The sequence below is a fragment of the Macaca thibetana genome, chromosome 15, assembly GCF_024542745.1.
Source record: "Macaca thibetana thibetana isolate TM-01 chromosome 15, ASM2454274v1, whole genome shotgun sequence".
NCBI classification, from domain to species: Eukaryota; Metazoa; Chordata; class Mammalia; order Primates; family Cercopithecidae; genus Macaca; species Macaca thibetana.
In genome coordinates this window covers 18,646,592-18,654,551 of record NC_065592.1, presented here as the reverse complement: position 1 = coordinate 18,654,551, position 7,960 = coordinate 18,646,592, and the positions used below count along the sequence as shown (strand labels likewise).

Genomic DNA, 7,960 nt, shown 5'->3' with positions numbered 1-7,960 from the left:
CTGAGGCACAGAGAGAGAGGGAGTTTCTAAAATAGTGTTATACAGGTGGACTATAAACTGTGTAGTAAAGAAAAGAAATGAAGACAGGAAGGAATGATTGCGAGAAAATGGTAAGAAAAAGGCGTCAGAAGTTGGGGAGGCCGGAGATGTGCTGCGCCGGTCGGCGTTAAGGCCGTCCTCGGACCCAGGCCCAGAGAATCGTGTCCGTGTTTCAGAGGGTGGCGGCTGCAGCTTTGTCTCAGCGAAGGCCACTGCACTGCGGCCGACTGCCGCAAGAAACCTCGGCTTTCCCTGACTCTGCACCCGTAACTTCACCTGCAACGCAATCCGAAGGCGAAGGCGGCAAATCCCGACGACCCCGCGCGGCCGGAAGCCTCGCGCCCAAGACTCCCCAGCGCCCAAGACTCCCCAGCGCCCAAGACTCCCCAGCACCCTAGCGCGCTGGCTGCGAAGGCGGCGGGAAACGCCTCCGCGTCCCTCCCAAAAGCCCGGGAGAGGGAGAGGGGCGTGGCTGAGACAGGCCCCGCCCACGCGCGCGGGGCCCCTCGGCAACCGGCACAACACAACAAAATGGCCGTCGCGCCGCTGCGCGCCTGAGGAAAGCGCCCCAACGTCTTCCGCTCCGCCTCAGCCTGCGGGACTGCTCGGCTCGGCTCCTAGGCAGTGAGCGTCAGACCTGGTCGAGCCCGTTCTCCGGCGTCCAACCCGAGCGGTGGGAGCCGGAGGCAAAGGCGGGAAGGCCGGAACCGGGCGTGGGGTGGGCCGGCTTGGGATGGATTCGGGGCGGGGGCGCATGTCTGGGAATTGGGATTGGACGGGAAAGAGGGGAGGGCCCGGAACGGGCGTGGGGCGGTGGATGAAGGAGGGAGGTTTGGATGGGAAGAGGTGAGGACGGCGGGGGCGATTGGGGATGAAGAACCAGAGCGTGGGGAGGTGTGGAAGTTAGGGTGCGGCGCCCAGAAGGTTGTGCGTCCTGCTACCTGAGCTGAGGGGAGAGCTGGGATGTGCCAGCTGTCTGTGGGGAGTGAGCGGGAGAAAGGACAGTTTGGGCGTCCTGACGGGTTGTCACGGTATCGGACGGACTACAGTGCGTGGAGAAAGATGACAGGATGTGGGGACGAAATGCTAAAAGGAGGGGAAGAGCAAACACTTCCGTTATATTCGTTAAGGGACTAGTGAATTTTGAAGCCAGGCAAACTTGGGCTCAAACCTCAATTCTGCCACCTTGTGTAACTTAACCGCGTCTGTGATCCTTGGCATGTGTCTGAGCCTTCCTGATCATGTTTCCTCATTGTCCAAATAATTGCGAATCACGTTTGGGCGTTCACTATTTGTCAGATCCAGTTTTAAGCACTTTGCACGTATTAACCTCATTTAGAATTTAAAATAACTTGTATGAGGTTATCATTCTCACTTAAAAAGTGATAGCACTGAGGACCAGAGAGGTTAAGTAATTTGCCTAAAGTCACACAGTAAGTGGAAAGTCAGAATGTGAACTCAGGCTGTTTCGTTCCAGAATCCAGGCTTTTAATTGTTCAGATACATTGCCATTTGTAAATGAGGTTAGTAATTCTGATCCTATACAGCTAAATCTTTGAGGATTTAAATTTGGTATTGTCTAGAGTGTTTAGTACAGTCCTTCAGTCAACAAATATTTATTGTCTATAGAACAACAGACGAGACCTCTGCTCTCTTGTAGCTTATAGTCTAGAAGGAGAAACAGGCAACAATTAAGTAGTTTCACAAATAACTGTTTTAAAATGCTATGAAGGAGACTGCTTGGTGCAGAGATCATGGGTAATTGGGAGACAAAATCTTATACATCTTGAGCTTAGATCCTAGCATGGTTCTTACTACATAAAAGTTGCTCAATAAAATTGAATAATTAATGGAAAGAGATGGGAAGCTTGAGTTTTAGGGTATCTGAGCAGAAGAGAGATGGGAGAAGGGGATTCAGGCTTTTTATCTGAGCAGAAGAGAGATGGGAGAGGGGGATTCAGGCTTTTAATAGGTGGAAAAGGACACGGGGGCCAGAGTATTAGGACGGAAGGGCAAATAGGCAGGCAGTTGGGTTGCGATGAAGAGGAATGGGTGGAGGTTTGAGTATTTTGTTTAGGGAGGGGAGTAATTGGAGGTCAGCATATTGGAACGCATTAGGATGTCAGGGTATTTTCTGGGATGAAGAGAGATGAGCAGCTTGGGAAGTCTGGATGGATAGAGAAAGGCTGAGTCTGGGCACAGGAAAGAACCATAGAGAAGTGGGGGAGACTATTACTGTGTTGGGGAACTGGGATAGAATTTGTGGGCAAATTGGCAGTCAGAATGGGATAAAGAAGAGTGGGAGGCAGAGGTGGACAGCACAGAATGGGGGAATTGGCTTTGGAAAGAAAAATGATTGGAGACTTTGCAGAGGAATAGGAATCAGGATATTTGAAAGGAGGAGAAGGTTAAGGAAGGAAAGTATTTCAGTAGGTCAGAGGGTATGGGATGAAGTAGACTTGGAGGGAAAGTACTGAAATCCAATTAAAATGCTAAGGAGAGGGATATGGGGGTTAAGAAATGGGGATGGGTATTTGCATATTAGGGAGTCTGTAGAGAGACAGAAGGAAGTCTGCCTTATTTGGAGATCAGAGAAGATGGGAAGTTAGGAAAGTTAGGAAAGGCTGGATGGAGGTGGAGTTTGCAGTCTCTACTAAGCTGTGATGGACTGAATTGTTAGATCAGAGCAAGTATCTGGGTTTATAGGTGGCAGGACGGGTAATGTTTTGTTGCCTGGACATAAATTCTGATTATCATGTCATTCCAATGGCTTTCTCTTGCTCTGCAGACAATCTTTAAAATACAACTGTAGCTCTGAACTTTATTTGCTTTTTTTTTTTTTTTTTTCTCTTTATCCTGCTCCTTCACTCGCCCTAGCCTACCTCTCAGCTGTCTTCATTTTTTCCATTGCTTGCTTGGTCTTTGTTCATGTGATTGCAGACAACATCCTAGGATCAAACTACATCCTCATCTCTCCCTTAAAATTATAATTCAGCATTTCAACCTCCAGGCAGTAGCCTATGAAATAATGCCAGCCATTCTCAAACACTGTAAACCCATAAGCCCACTTCACTGAGTTAGCTATTCTCTGAGACCAATTACATATATCTTGTTTCAATGTTAAAGCTTTACAGAAGTTGTGGCAAGCAAGGGTTTAAGTCTATGAATGAGTAAGCCTGACTTTTACTAATCAGGAGAGGTAATAAAGGACCTCATGATAGTCTGGTGAGACCTAAGGGGTCTTGGTCATTAGGATGTAAAAACTACAGGCTGGGCACAGTGGCTCACACCTGTAATCCCAGCACTTTGAGAGGCTGAGGCGGGAAGATCACTTGAGCCCAGGAGTTCAAGACCAACCTGGGAACTATAGTGAGACCCTATCTCTACAAAAAATAAAAAATTAGCTGAACATGGTCTTATGCTGCTGTAGTCCCAGCTACTCAGGAGGCTGAGGTAGGAGGATCACTTGAGCCCAGGAGGGCAAGGTTGCTGTGAGCCGTGAGCATGCCCCTATACTCCAGCCCGGGCGACAGAGAAAGACCTTGCCTAAGGGGGAAAAAAACCCCCAACTACATACTATATATACTATAATAAATGTCGTCTATTAATCCATTTAATTAGGAATAAGATTTTACCTAAGCACATGCCTCTTAGCTTTTCTCAAATTTTAGCGTATTCTTATTTAGAAGGAGAATGCCAGTGCAGTTTAGCAACATCAATAGTATTACTGAGGACTGGGTGCGGTGGCTGTAATCCCAGCACTTTTGGAGGCCGAGGTGGGTGGATCATCTGAGGTCGGGAGTTTGAGACCAGCCTGGCCAACATGGCGAAACCTCATCTCTACTAAAAATAAAAACATTAGTCAGGCATGGTGCCATACACCTGTAATCCCAGTTACTCGGTAGGTTGAAGTGGGAGAATCACTTGAACCTGGGAGGCAGAGGTTACAGTGATCCGAGATCACTCCAGCCTGGGCAACCGAGTGAGACTCTGTCTCAAAAAAAGAAAAAAATAGTATTACTGAGACTACAGATTAAACAAACTCAATTTCTCCCATTATACGCTCACAACATGATCCTGTAGGATTTTCCCCCACACATTAAGCAAGCAGTCAGTTCTGCAGTGGTAGGCACCACAGGGCTGTCCTCTAGTTCAGTTCAGTTCTGACACTGTCTACCTGGAGACAGTGTCACATCCCTCAGGTTGAAGGCTGGCTCACAAGACTGCCCCCAAGTTTTGATGCCAAGGTAGGCCTCAGTTTTACCTGTGCTTCTGACTGACCAGCTATAAATGAGAGTTCCCACAACTCCTTCCTTGGGTTTGATTAATTTGCTAGAGCAGTTCACAGAACTCAGGAAGCACTTACTTACATTTACTGGTTTGTTATAAAAGGTATTACAAAGGATATAGATGAAAAGATGCATAGTGTAAGGCAGGTGGAAAGGGGCGTAGAGCTTCCACGCCCTCTCTGGGTGGATTCCCCTCCAGGACCCCCTCCGTGTCCAGCTATCTGGATGCTCCCCAAACCCAGTCTTTTAAATTTTTATGGAGGCTTCATTATGTAGGCCTGATTGATTACATCACTGGCCATTGGTGATCAACTCAACCTTTAGCCCCTCTCCCCTCCCTCTTTCTAGTGACCAGCCATGATCCTGAAGCTGCCTAGAGGTGGCTAGCCATCGGTCAACTCATTAGCATACAAAAAGACACTTATGACAGCAAAAGAGACTTAAGACTAAGTATGTATTTCATAATATTAAAATTACTAAAAGACTTTTTTCCATGGCAAAATTGTGTTATAAGGCACAGAAATTGTTTACCACGCTTGAAATTTGGACCAAAAGCCTTGTGGAAATGGCATAAATAGCAGTTAATGTGACTTGGGGGAGTTTTTCTGATCCATATATATAGTTTAATACGAGAAAATGAAGCAAAAAGTACAGATACATTTAAGTTCACAGTTTAAAGAACAGGTTGAAGGCCAGGTGTGGTAGCTCACGTCTGTAATCCTAACACTTTGGGAGGCAGAGGTGGGAGGATTGCTTGAGATCAGGAGTTCGAGATCAGCCTGGACAACATAGTGAAACCCTGTCTCCAAAAAAATTAAAATAAAGTACAGATTGATTATCTTTTATCCAAAATGCTTGCTACCAAAAGTGTCTTGGATTTTGGATTTTTTCAGATTTTGGAATATTTGCATTATACTTACTTATATTTTTTATATTTATATTTAAATATTTCAGATTTTCAGATTTGGAGTGCTTAACCTGTAGTGAATGAGGCTATTGGCATGGGACATTTGGCTATATTGTAATGTATGTGAAATAATAATTAACTTTTTAAAAGCAAAAAGTGTGACAGGTTTTTATTCCCTTCAGACTATTCACCTTGAGAGACCAGATCATGGTATCAGAGATCCTTTCTTTGTATAAAATTTTCTGGGTTACCTTCAGGATTTTTTTTGTTTTGTTTTTTTGAGACGGAGTCTCACTCTGTGGCCCAGGCTGGAGTGCAGTGACACGATCTTGGCTCACTGCAACCTCCACCTCCCCAGTTCAAGTGATTTTTGTGCCTCAGCCTCCCAAGTAGCTGGGATTACAGGCACCTGCCGCCTATGGCATCATGCTAGGCCATAGAGAACAAAGCAAACATAATCTAGACTCCAGGAAACTCAGATAGCTATATGATATGGTCGTTAAAAACATGGGTTTTGAATTAGATCAGGTTTCAAGTTTTAGCCAAACCAATTAGTTAAGGAACTTTGGACAAATTATTTAAGATCTTCATCTGTAAAATGGGAAATAACACTTATAGAGTTGTTATATTCAATTCTTTCAATGTGATGATACACATAAAGAGCTTATCACAACATACGTTTGTCTGTTTGTTTTTTAGAGACAGAGACTCCCTATGCTGCCCAGGCTGGGGTGCAGTGGCCAGTCACAAGGTTGATCATAGCACATTGTAGCCTGGAGCTCCTGGGATCAAGCAATCCTCCTGCCTCATCCTCTGGAGCAACTGGGACTGCAAGTATACACACTGTGCCTGACGAAATATCACAATATTTGGTACATGGTAAGCCCTCAGTAAATGTTAGCCACTAGTATGATATTCTTTAGAATTAACTTCAATCATCATCTTTTCATTAAATTTTTGGAAGTAGACAAACTAAATGGAGTCAAGTTTACTGAGTAAGGTTAGCGATCAAACTGGGAAAATAAAAACAAAATGTACCTGAAGTGATGGGCCCGATTTTCTTGTGAGACTTACAAATTAATTTGAAAGCAGAATCCAAAGAGGAATTCCAAAAATTGAATATATTAATAGATTATATTAGTGTAATCTCTCCTTTATATACTGTATATAAGTTCTGTAGGGGAGGAAAGGGAGTGATACCTTTCTGTCCCATCATAAAGGTCATGGCCAACACTCCGGTAACAAAGACAGGTTAACAAGAGAAAAGCATAGCAAATTTATTCGATCAAAGCTTTGTGTGTCATGGGAACCTTCAGAATGAAGACCCAAAAATGCAGAAAAAATTATCCATTTTTATGCTTAGGATCAATGAAGTATGGACAGCTGTATAGAAATAGGATTGGACAAAATGGGTATGATCTAACGCTAATAGACTGAGTGAGGAAATTCAGCAAGGCCTGCCTCTCCAGATTTCTCTTGACCTCTCTGTGCAGCATTCCTTCCTCCTGGGTATTGGGTAGGACCCCTATGGAATGAGGGTCTTAATTTCTTTATGGCCAGCTGTTACACAGAAAGCTGGGAGTTTGCGGGAAGTTTCTGTATAATCACAGCTTATGTATACCCATATGCTTGTGAAAGTATATTATCTTTTAATAGAGATATGAAAAACTCAGAATGTTTTTCCTACTGCCGTACCACACAGTACAATACTTCTGACACCAGGCGTGTAAGGGTTGTTGCCCCATACATCAGAACTTCTTCAGTGGACACCAGCTGAGTGTCCTCTTACTCAGTTCAATTCTGACACTGTTTGCCTGGAGATAGCATCAGATCCCACAGGTTAAGGACTCAGTCCCACAAGAGTGCCACTAACTTCAGATGCCCATTACAAGTAGTAGATTGCCACCTATACTTCTGACTACTGAGCTATAAATTGGGACTCCCACTGCCCCCTCCTTGGGTTCAATTAATTTGCTCGAGTGGCTCACAGAACTTACATTTTCCCATTTATTATAAAGGATATTACAAAATATACAAACAGCCAGAGAAAGAGTTACATAGGGCAAGGTATGTGGAAAGGGGTATGAAGTTTCATGCTCTTGCCAGCATGCCATCCTCCAGACACCTCCACATGTTCAGCTATCTGGAAGTTCTCTGGACCCTGTCCTTTTGGGGTTTTATGGAGGCTTACTTATGTAGGCATGATTGCTCATATCATTGGCTACTGGTTTTCAAATCAATTTTAGCTGCTCTCCCCTCCTTAAAGATTGTGGGGTTGGGCTCAAAGTCCCAACCTTCTAAACATGCCTTAGTCTTTCTGGTGACTGGCCCCCATCCCAAAGCTATCCAGGTGTCACCAGTCATCTTATCAGTATACGAAAGACACTCTTATCACTGTGGAGATCCCAAAGGTTTTAAGAGCTATGTGATAGGAAACAGGAGGAGCATCAAATATACAGGTTAAAGGAGAAATTATCAACAAATTAAATTTAACAGTTTAATTGAACAAAGAATAGTTCACAAATTGGGCAGCCCTCAGAACCAGAAGAAATTCAGAGAGGTCTGTTCTGCAATGTAGGCAGGCAGCATTTATGGATAGAAAAGGGAAGTGAGGTACAGAAACAGCTTGATTGGTTACAGCTCTGTGTTTACCTTATTTGAACATGGTACAATCACTTGACTGCCTGTGATTGACTGAAGCTCAGCTGCTGTGATTAGCTGAGAG

The 7,960-nt window shown here is 44.4% G+C and overlaps 1 protein-coding gene across 9 annotated transcripts in view; it reads left to right on the top strand.

The window, feature by feature from the left end:
- Positions 1–533: 533 nt before the first annotated feature.
- CNTRL (centriolin) overlaps positions 534–7,960 on the top strand; it is a 96,712-nt gene continuing 89,285 nt past the window's right edge. For 6 of the 9 annotated variants that reach the window (XM_050761910.1, XM_050761913.1, XM_050761911.1 and 3 more), the window contains exons 1-2: positions 535–712; positions 5,935–6,114. The gene's annotated coding sequence lies outside the window, so the exon portion shown is untranslated. Of the gene's footprint in view, positions 713–4,676; positions 4,779–5,934; positions 6,115–7,960 lie in introns of all 9 variants that reach the window. The other 3 variants (XM_050761909.1, XM_050761917.1, XM_050761908.1) reach the window with 3 other exon arrangements.